General features: G+C 40.5%; 1 non-coding gene across 1 annotated transcript; it reads left to right on the top strand.

The window, feature by feature from the left end:
- Positions 1-11,075: 11,075 nt before the first annotated feature.
- Positions 11,076-11,148, top strand: TRNAR-ACG (transfer RNA arginine (anticodon ACG)). The gene has a single exon. It is a non-coding gene; the product is annotated as a tRNA-Arg (tRNA).
- The last annotated feature ends 368 nt before the right edge of the window (positions 11,149-11,516 follow it).

Consider the following 11,516-nt stretch of genomic DNA (forward strand, 5'->3'; position numbering starts at 1 on the left):
CAAAGAGGATATCTTCTAGGCCACGCAAGTCAATCTTTACTTCTGCAGTTGCAGCTTCAGTTTCAGCAGTTTCCGGCTTCAAACTAGGGCAGTCGATATCATGCAAACCGTTCGTCGGATTGACTTCATTTCACCACCAAAAGTTGTGTCTTTCAAAGGAGGTTCAGATGAACCTACAGCGCAGTTCCAAAGAGGAGATCTTCTAGGCCACACAAGTCAATCTTTACTTCTGCAGTTGCAGCTTCAAATTCAGCAGTTTCCGTCTTCACATGTGAGAGAGAGAGAGAGATGTGATGAGATGAGTGAGTCCAAATGAGGAAAAGTCCTCTTATATTTATACACAACGTTGGTGGGTGAATAGATGCGACTGTTGGGCTTCTGAGCCTACATAAGTTGTAGGTCGGCTTGATAATAATTCCACAATCAAAATAAATTCATATCTCCATGAATACTTATCAGAATCGGATGATCTTTATATCAATCCTACACCTCTCGACGAGAGGAATCTAATAAAAACATTATTAGCCATGAATAAGATGACCCACATGAAGTTTTGCCCTGGTTGCCAATTTTAACACTCCCCCTCAACCATGGAGAACTTCATCTGCAATCTGTCTATCGGTCGTTACTATTCATCCATCAAATTCACTGCCTTGTACAGCCTGACCCTTGCCCTGCTCTGCTCTATTTTGCCTGTTCTGCTTTGTCTTGTTCTGCCCTGCACTGATCTGTACTGTTTTGTTCTGTTCTGCTCTACTCTTGCATTGTTCTGTTCTACTCTGCTTTTGTCCGAATTATGAAGAAGAAGAAATGATTGAGGATGTATCATACTGACTCAAAGTCAGTCTCAGAGTATGTACCACTGGTCCCAGACCAGTCTCAACCAACCCAAAGTCAGCGTCATAGTGAGTACAACTCCAATGGTCCCAGACCAATATCATCCTCCACTGACTCAAAGTCAGTCTCAGAGTATGTACCACTGATCCCAGACCAGTCTCAACCGACCCGAAGTCAGCGTCATAGTATGGTACAACTCCTACCACTGGTCCCAGATCAATGGAGGTCATCCTAGCGTAGGGAGTACGGTAGTTACAACGATGCGTCCATCGGTACTACTATGGTCCCTAACTTCATTTCCCTGCTCATTGATCAGATGAGAGGTACTTCCCATGAGTCCCAGACTGCATGGGTAGGATGCCTTGACAGGAGAACTAATCAATCCTGTCCTCACAGGAGAACACATCAATCCTGCTACAATTGCCATGGAGAACACATCAATCCAGGCCTCACAGGAGAACACATCAATCCTGCTACAATTGCCATGGAGAACACATCAATCCAGGCTGCCATGAAGAACACATCAATCCAGGCCTCACAGGAGAACACATCAATCCTGCTACAATCGCCATGGAGAACACATCAATCCAGGCCTCACAGGAGAACTAATCATCCTGCTACACAGGAGAGCGAATCATCCTATTCCACAAGAGAGCGAATCATCTTGTCCCACAAGAGAGCGAATCATCTTGTTCCACAAGAGAGCGAATCATCTTGTTCCACAAGAGAGCGAATCATCTTGTTCCAGTGCGCACCACCAGGGGAGGGTGAGTCACCATGTGGTCGAATGTTGCTCCAGTAAGAACCACAAGCCCTCAGAGCTCCCAGAGCTTAATGTATGCAACATGCAGGACCCTTGTACAAGGGTTTCATGACAACTCCAAGTCCTCTGGGAAAATCACAAATTAGATCTTTCCTCGGGGCTTTGACAAGGTGTATCAACCTGTACATCATCTTAATGCGATGGAGCCTCCTTGCTCATCAACTTACCATATCCTAGATGATGTCTATTTGCTGGAGCAATCGACGAATATGGGATTCATCAATAATCAAATCCCACCTCTGGTTGTTATAGAGAATCACAATGGTATCCAATGTAAATCCAAACAGCTCACTGAAGAGCTTTCGCAACTAGACTGCCTCACACGAGGTCATGCTAGCAACAGTATATCCTGCTTCAGCGGTGCTCAAATTCACCGACTTCTGCTTCCTGCTCATCCAGGATATCGAAGCAGATCCCAAGGTGAAAAAGCACTCGGAAGTGCTCTTACGGTCCACCACACTGCCTGCCCAATCAACATCAGTATATCCAAGTAGTCTCACAACTCCGACAGTGTATCTTAACCCATTGTGCCATGAAGATATCTCAGAAGATTCTTGGCATCAATCCAGTGAGGCTCAACCAAATATGAGCTCACAATGCTAGCTGCAAAACATATGTTCAGATGGAGGTTCACCAAGAACATCAATGCGAATGAGTTTATGAAACTCAGAGGCATTTCCCAAATCTGGTCCGACATCACTACCATATAACTTTTAAAAGTTAAGATCCTCGAGGTAGTCATAGGCTTGCAGTCCATCATACCAAATATTTCCAATATCTTTACCACATATTTTCCTTGAGATAGGAAAATTTCTCCTGGGTTTTGCCACACTTCAAGTCCTAGGAAGTAGTGCATCAGTCCTAGGTCTTTCATTTCAAATTCAGAGGCCAGCTCCCTCTTACATTTTTGAATGAGAGGGTCTGCACCTGTTAGAAAGAGGTCATCCACATACAACACCAGTATGAGAGGCTTGTCATCTTCAACCTTAAAGTAAAGGTTAGGATCGGCTTCACTCCTAGTGAATCCCAGCTTCATCAAGTAGCTATCGATCCTCTCATACCATGCTCGGGGTGCTTGCTTTAGCCCATAGAGAGCCTTCTTCAACCTGCATACATGAGATTTTCAATCATAAATCTCAAATCCTTCGGGTTGCTCCACGTAGACCTCTTCTTTGATCAAACCGTGCAAGAACGCAATCTTGACATCCATCTGATGTAGGTTCCATCCTTGTGAAGTCACAAGGGCTATGATCAAGCGGATGGTCGTATATCTGGAAACAGGTGCAAATATCATAGTCTATACCTTCCTTTTGGGATAAACCACAAGCAACAAAATGAACCTTATACTTTTCCATACTTCCATTTGCTGCATGCTTTATCTTGTAAAGCCATTTTGAAGTAACAATTGTCTTGTCCAGGGTCTAGGAACTACTTCCCAGACATCCTTCTCCATAATAGACTCACATTCTATGGTCATAACACCCTTCCATAGTTAATGCTTGACGACTTTTGAGAATGATGAAGGCTCCTTTTGTATGATCGTGCTCATGATGGTCAGGTATCCCTGATACCTGTTAAGTTTCTTAATTTGACGGAAGGTTCCTCAGGGTGCAGCATGTCCTTCAGAATCATCAAGTATCCCCCTAAGCCACGAAGGCCTCTTCCTAAAAGAGGAAGGCTCATGTGGATGAGAATCAATCAGATCCATGGGTTATTCTACATCAGGCATTGATTCATCATCCTTTTCTTTCGGTTCCCTGGTGTCGGCTTCTTGAGAGCTCCTCAAAGTCAGAAGATTGTTCACCTTGTGGTGAACTTTTCTTCAAGAGTCTTGGAACCCAATGCTTGATGAGGGCATCGATTTTGTACATATACGGTGGTGATTGTAGTTTCAGCCCATGGAAACTTCAGAAGTCTTTGATCATGTAGCATGGCCCAGACAGCTTCCATCATCGTGCGGTTCTTCCTTCCCACCACACCATTTTGCTCAGGAGTATGTGGTGTAGTAGTCTCCCTCTTAATGCCAACCTCAGGTATGCCTGAGTGAACCAACTGTAATATATCGGAGGTCTTGTTGAGGGGAATGGTCCCCTTTTGAGATTTCCTTTGGCACATCCCGGACATACACCTTCTTTCTCTACTTGGAATTCGGGCATCCCTGTTACCATTTGTCTTACATCGGGTAGAGCTTTGTATTGAAGGTGGGAAAACCTCCGATGCCAAAGTTCGGACTAAAGAGTTGTGTCACAAGACATGACACCTAGCGGACTTCCATCAACCTGATATAATGAATCAACACTAAACCCAAGAGTAAAGGAATCTTTAACATTATTTTTCCATATACATACCTTGCCATTGCTGAAGGTTACCTTGTAGCCTCTGTCTTCCATTGCCAAGATGGACACTAGGTTCCTTTTGAGGTCAGGTGCATTTAATACATCCTGGACTTTCTAGCCTTCTTGAATGGTTGTCCTCTTCCTCGATCTCCAGCTCTCCTCTTACCTTTGCTGTTGAATTTGTCATTCCTTTGATTTGCCATCAGAGGGATTTGATCATCATCCCGGTGTGAGTCCTTTCTTCTCTTTTTATGAGAAGAAAATGCAGCAGGAGGACCTAGGCATGGGCATTTCTTGCACTTCTTCCCTTGTTTCTTCTTGAATGCATCTAGCCATTAATTCCTCGAAACCAGGAATTACATTATAGTTCAGAAGAGTAGTCTTGAACACGTACCATTCGGATGGTAATCCTCCAAGAGTTGTGAGTGCCATTTCTCTGTCAGTAATAGTTTCCCCAATAGAAAGGAGATCGTTCTTGATCTCGGTGATTCTTAAGATGTATGCTTGCATACTTTCATCCTTACTCTTCTTGATTTACCTCAGCTGATTTCTAAGAAACAAAACTTGATTTGCATCATTAACTTTAAATAAACTCACCAGTCTATTGTAGATTTCCTTGGAGGTGTCCAGTTCAGAGATGTAGGACACCAAGTGCTTGTCAATAGAGTCCCGGATGATCTTCTATTTTGACTTCTCCATTTTTCCATTTGTTCCAGGCAGCAACAGATGCATTTGATGGAGGCGCAACAATATTGCCTCTTACATGGTCCAACACTCCTTGATCTTCTAGGGTTAGATCGATAGACATCTTCCATCCATGATAGTCAGCTTTCTCACGGAGCTTGTCTTCGGCAGGAAAGAGTGTTGAGGACACCATAGTTCTTTTAGGATAGCCTTGCCAATCTTCTCTTCGATGATTGCTCTTGCTCGGGCTTTGTCTTCACCTCAGCTCTGATACCATGTTAAGTTATGGTATGTTCTATGCTTATAATAGTTTACTTCTTTTTCTTATTATATTCCACCTATTAGCAATCACATGCACATAAAGTAAAGTGCAGATAGAACATTAAACGATCGACAGAAAACAAGCCAAGACAAGAGACACAAGATGTGGCGGCTAGCCAGGGACAAACCTCACAATGTGTGGGGAAACCCTTTGATCAAATCTTCTTTTATCTTCAATAATTCAGCAGAGAGAAATAGTACAATAAATCTGATTCATATCAGTAGTAGCAAACCCTAGATCAGTAGCATCAACATTAGCGGCTTCATTATCAAACTAGGGCAGACCATATCTCACAAACCGACAGTCGAATTGACTTCATTCCACCACCAAAAGTTTTGGTTTCCAGAGGAGGTTTAGATGAACCTACAACGCAGTTCAGATGAGGAGATCTTCTAGGCCATGCAAGTCAATCTTTATTCTGCAGTTGCAGCTTCAGTTTCAGCAGTTTCCGGCTTCAAACTAGGGCAGTTGATATCTTGCAAACCGTTCGTCGGATTGACTTCATTCCACCACCAAAATTTGCGGCTTTCAAAGGAGGTTCAGATGAACCTACAACGCAGTTCCAAAGAGGAGATCTTCTAGGCCACGCAAGTCAATCTTTACTTCTGCAGTTGCAGCTTCAGTTTCAGCAGTTTCCGGCTTCAAACTAGGGCAGTCGATATCATGCAAACTGTTCGTCAGATTGACTTCATTTCACCACCAAAAGTTGCGGCTTTCAAAGGAGGTTCAGATGAACCTACAACGCAGTTCCAAAGAGGATATCTTCTAGGCCACGCAAGTCAACCTTTACTTCTGCAGTTGTAGCTTCAAATTCAACAGTTTCCGGCTTCACATGTGTGAGAGAGAGAGAGATGTGATGAGATGAGTGAGTCCAAATGAGGAAAAGTCCTCTTACATTTATACACAACGTTGGTGGGTGAATAGATGCGACTGTTGGGCTTCTGAGCCTACATAAGTTGTAGGTCGGCTTGATAATAATTCCATAATCAAAATAAATTCATATCTCCATGAATACTTATCGGAATCGGATGATCTTTATATCAATCCTACACCTCTCGACGAGAGGAATCTAATAAAAATATTATTAGCCATGAATAAGATGACCCACATGAAGTTTTGCCCTGGTTGCCAATTTTAACATGGAAGAACCAGGTTTCTTTGTGGTCTATCTTTGTGCAAAGATGGCCAAAATTTATGTGGTTCATATACGTGGAAGAGTGTTGAAGGTCTAAAGTACATCTTTGTACAAGGAGGATGAAACATCTCTATGCAAGGAGGACGGACATTTATGTGCAAAGGGGTCGAGACTCTATGGCTTATTTTTGTTGAAGAAGGTCGAGAATCTATGGAAAAGGGTCGAGCTTCTGAGGGTAAAAAGGGTCGCATCTCCTATGATACTTCTTTATGGAAGAGGAAGCCAAAATTTCTCTTGTGAATGCTATCAGGTTGAGGAGGGATGACTTGGACACTTGGTGGATCCTCTTACTGGTTAGTTTGTTCATAGCTTTGACTTTTATATCTCTTATTGAATTGATTTTCTAAGGAAAGTGTTGTTGGGTTTTTACCCCAAGTGGATTTTCCCTAGGTAAACATATTCTTGATATTATGCATTGTGATATTTGCTTTTATATTATTGTATAATTGATTTTCTGAAGTATAATTATTTGATGAAGAGGTTGTAAATGTGAAAAGGAATGAATATATATATATATATATATATATATATATAATCATCACAAGTAATTATTAGTGTTTAGAAATAAGTGTTAGTCTACATTGCACTAGATTTTTCAACACTCATGGCCTCCCTCTTCTAGTACATGGATAATGCGCTTTATGGTGAGCTCATCTCCTAGTTGAAGCCATATGCTACTCACCAAAGTGGGTACCCAGAGGAAAGCGTTTCTATATCCGCTTCCAGTTGAAAACCAAAAACCATTGATAACCACCTTGTCACTGATGTGATGTGCCACTTTATCTCTGCCACCTGCACCATTTGTATGTTTCCTCACCTATTTTTCAAGAGAACATGTTAGAAAGTGGGAAATCCGACCCAAAATGTGTGTTTTTCATTGTGCAATCATGTGCTTAAGCTTCTTTCTCATTTGGGTATTTTGGCATGGATTATTGGGTGACTTGGAAGAAGGAAGAGATTTGACCTTGATTTTGTTCCCTCACCTTAATTGGGGGGTTAATATTCAATCCTATTCCCATGGGATCTCCCTTGTTGGCCCATGGATTTAGGAAGAGCACTACTTGGGAAACCTAGATTTTTGTAGCATGGTCCCCTTTTCCCATTATATATTCATCACTTTCCTTTGCATGGATTCGAAACCCACAAAGTCCTCGCATCCCTATCCATGTACAACTCTACAATAGAAAGGAGGTTAGGACACCATGATTTCACAAAACCTACAAACCCGTCATCCCTATCTAGAACAAGATCTGCATGAAAACAAACATAGATTGCAGATTCGAGCTTGTGAGAGAGATCCTTCAGAGTTTTAACAAATATCTGAAAAATATCCTTCAGATTTGTATTTGTATTATGCAAAATCTTTACTACTTGACTCTTTGTTGGGTGTATAGAGATATAAGGTAGATCTGCATCAGGAGTGGATTCTTTCAACGTATGCATGATTAGTTGGGTGGATCTCTGCTTGCGTAGAACCACGAGGTAAGAATCCCTCATGGCGCTTACCATCTCTGTCATTCCTCCCACGAGCGACGTGATCCTCGTGGCCTCATTCATGTCCATGACTACGATATTAAAGTAGTCATAAAATCACATCTTCACGATCCATAAAACATCTGCACTCCTATCCATGCTATGATCTAAGAGGGAGGGATCGAGCTGCCACATCTTTGTAGCCAAAAAACACCTCTCTGCCCTTCCCACGTCAAAATTGACTATGCAAACTTTTGATGTTGATTAACATGAAAGTGACCATGCCCACTCCAGGAGTGCTCCAACACTGACTAAACTCATGCCAAAGCAAGGAATCTCCAAGACTATGATCTCCACATTCTTCAGAGACGAGTTGAAGCTCGGTGGCAGTGGATGTTGTATTGCACACAAAAACTCTAGTGCAGATCTTGGCTCCAACTTTCTTCATACCCACACATGTGTAGACGCTAGAATTTAAAGTCCACAATACTTTATCTCAATAAATAACAAAATTAATATAATCATCATTAATAATAATCTATCATTGTTATCATTAAAAATAATCTATCATCGATAGTAATCTATCATAGAAATAAAATAGGTAAATTCATATCCTCGATGGGGGTGTGGCTCGAGGAATTGGGTACCATGGGTAGCCGAGCCCACCACCCAGCGACATGAGTAACATTAAAGGATGGGGGTGGCCATTGCAGAAGCGTGCAAACTTAAAAGTTATATTCATGTCTTCTTGGATGTTTGACAGTGGTAACTTGAGGAGGGAGAAAAAATATCGGTTGCATCATGAACTTGTTGAGAGTTAGAATGTTGCCATAGTTAGAAGGTTTTGGTCTGTATTATGGGAAATTGACGGCTTGAAAACATGTGAGTGTGTTAGTTGGTTTCGAAAGTTTGGTAGCCTGCTAAACTCAAGCGAGCGAAGGGTGAACTAGAGCTATTCCCATCACAGAGGCGACACAACACCTCACGTCGTGGACTGGAGAGGTTCTGCACGTCGTGGACTGGAGAGGTTCTGTGATAAGGGAGAGAGTCAACAACCTACAACAAGAATTGGTAGCAGAGTGCAGGGGTCAGCCTATAGCCAACTATCTAAGTCTTTAGACAGCCATATTTTGTCTCTACATGCAATGTTTGGAGCATTGTTCTCCCCAGGTAATTCTGAAACCACTCAACTATCGTTATCTCGTAGCCACATTTCTTTACAATGTTGGGTTTATTAGTTAGATCATTACTCCTAGTTGTGGCATCGTAATCTGTCTTGTTGCTTGACTTAGTGTGTGTACTCGGGTTGACTGTGGTTATACGAAGTTTAGCTACAAGTGTTGGGGTGATTTATTGGTTGTGGTAGTTTAGTTCTGTGTGAATTCTTACCTGGCTGTCCTATTCTGTTGGTTTTCTCCTTGTATAAGTTGTGTTGATTCTTTGTGTAGTTTTGTCCTACAAGCTAGGCCAATGGTTGAATACCTATGTCCCTTTTGTTGTGTGTCTTTCTTTGGCCATACTGGCATAGACACTTGTCAGTCAGCCTTCATGCAACACCAATACATGAGGAGCAGAAGGGGAGGGGGTGGTAGAAACTCTTAGGGAAAAAATCAAGCCCAACAACAAACCCAAGAGGCCACTTAGACTTTTCAATAGGTCGTCACCATTGATATTCAAAGCGAAATTTAGACCCCTGAAACATGGAAACCAGAAATAGGCACACCCTTTCTGACTAGGAGCTTCTAGAGGAATTTGGGTAGTGGATTTCAGACCTCAGCCACACCAGGGGCCAAAAAGAACAATTTGTTCAAGCCTTATTTCTTTATTGGAAAATGAAAACTCTCATTGATAAGATTTTGATGGAAAAACCAGCTGACAAGTACAACATCCTCACCAATCATGTGGATGTGAAAAGAGAATAGAGGAATATGAGATTCTATATGGAAATGGTGGATGCCCGCATGGCTCAAATTGAGTGCTATGTTATGAGCATAACCACTTCTTCTACTCCCCCAGGATCTAGTGCAAGAGATCCAACACCAATCACTTCTTTTGACTCCTAGTTGTTCTATGTTTGTTGATAGTCTTTTGTGGTATGATGACTTCATAAGTATTCTAGAGCAAATGTTACAATTTCTTCATTCTTGGACCTATTATTTTATAGGCGGATAGTCAAAAACATCTAGTTTCCCATTGCGCAGATTGAGACAATTTGCCATAAAGAATGATGATAGTGAATAGCTGAACTATGTATTGAAATTTTTATTTTTGTGAGGTAATAAAATCTTAGCCTAAAAAATTAGAAAATAAGTATAGTCATCAATATCCATCTACTAAATTTATTTATCAAATAAGTGAACTAATTGGTTTCTTGATTTTTTATGGGCATTAACTTCATTGCATTCATTACTCTCCTTATGAAGATACTAAAAAATAAAAAAAAATAAAAAAAATAAAAACATAAATATATTCCACCATATATTTTGGATTTACCTTTGTCCTGGGGATAAACCACTATAGTTAGTTCAAAACTAATTAGTTTCTTGATTATTTATAGGCATTAACTTCATTGCATTCATTACTCTCCTTATGAAGATACTACAAATTAAAAAAAAAAAACAAATATATATTCCAACATATATTTTCAATTTATCTTTGTCCCGAAAATAAATCATGATAGTTAGTTCAAAATGTTGACCAAAAAACCAATAATGTGATTAATCCAAAAAACAAAATAAATCAAATAAACTTGAAATCAGAGATTATCTTTGACAAATTAACCGAGACAATCCACATTCAATAAATAAATACCAATACTTAGAACATTTTTCTTTTTCAGGGATTCTCTCTCCCTGGTACATAGCACATTTTTCATTCAAAAGCCCAGGTATGTCTTTCCTATTTTCTATACCTTTGTATTTTGTATATGCCACTATTTTGTCTTGCAGGTGGAAAACCGAACCTTTATCTTCTTGAATTTTGATGATGTGGCATATTCTTCTCCATCATACTATCATTAGGTTGTATCTTCATATAATGTATAATGCTGTGTACTGACTATAGGCATATTGAGGATATACCAGATCAGTCCTATCTGGAGTTTATTGTTTTCAGATTGGGTGAACTTATTTTTCAGCTATGACCTAATTATTAGTCGTTATATATCTTATATAATACTACTGAGTTTTTTTTTTTTTTTGTTGCAATTTTTAGCTCAAAATTTCTACAATTAAAATGTTAACCACTGAACATATTTCTACCTTTCCGTAATGGTTGAATAACTTTCCAACTGTCCTATTTTTGCGTAGAAGCAACTAAAATCAAACGCATGAAGCACACTATAAAAAAAATGTAATGTGCTTGCAGGGAAATGCTTAGAATTAAAATAATTATGGGTGTACATGTGACTCCATGGCCCAATGGATAAGGCGCTGGTCTACGAAACCAGAGATTCTGGGTTCGATCCCCAGTGGAGTCGTAATGACGAGCCAACCTTTTTCAGAAAGGTTTGGCTGTAACAGGACGCGAATGCTACATTTATTTTACAAGCATTGCTTCCCATTCGCAGGCAGACTGGTGCAGTTTGAGCTCTCGGGTTAAAAATGTCTACAGATATTCTCAATCTTTTTTGTAGTCACCCTGGATTTTCCTCCAGGTTGCTTCTCTTCTCCACCCTTCATGCATTTTTGTATGGTTTGGGGTCTCATTGTTCTACAGCTATTTGTTCCCAATTTGTATTGATTGTTGTGTGATCATTAATGGGTACATTTATTTTACAAGCGTTGCTTCCCATTCGCAGGCAGACTGGTGCAGTTTGAGCTCTCGGGTTAAATATGTCTACAGATA

The sequence above is a fragment of the Pinus tabuliformis genome, chromosome 7, assembly GCF_031772625.1.
Source record: "Pinus tabuliformis cultivar Carrire ecotype Pingquan chromosome 7, CPIR1, whole genome shotgun sequence".
NCBI classification, from domain to species: Eukaryota; Viridiplantae; Streptophyta; class Pinopsida; order Pinales; family Pinaceae; genus Pinus; species Pinus tabuliformis.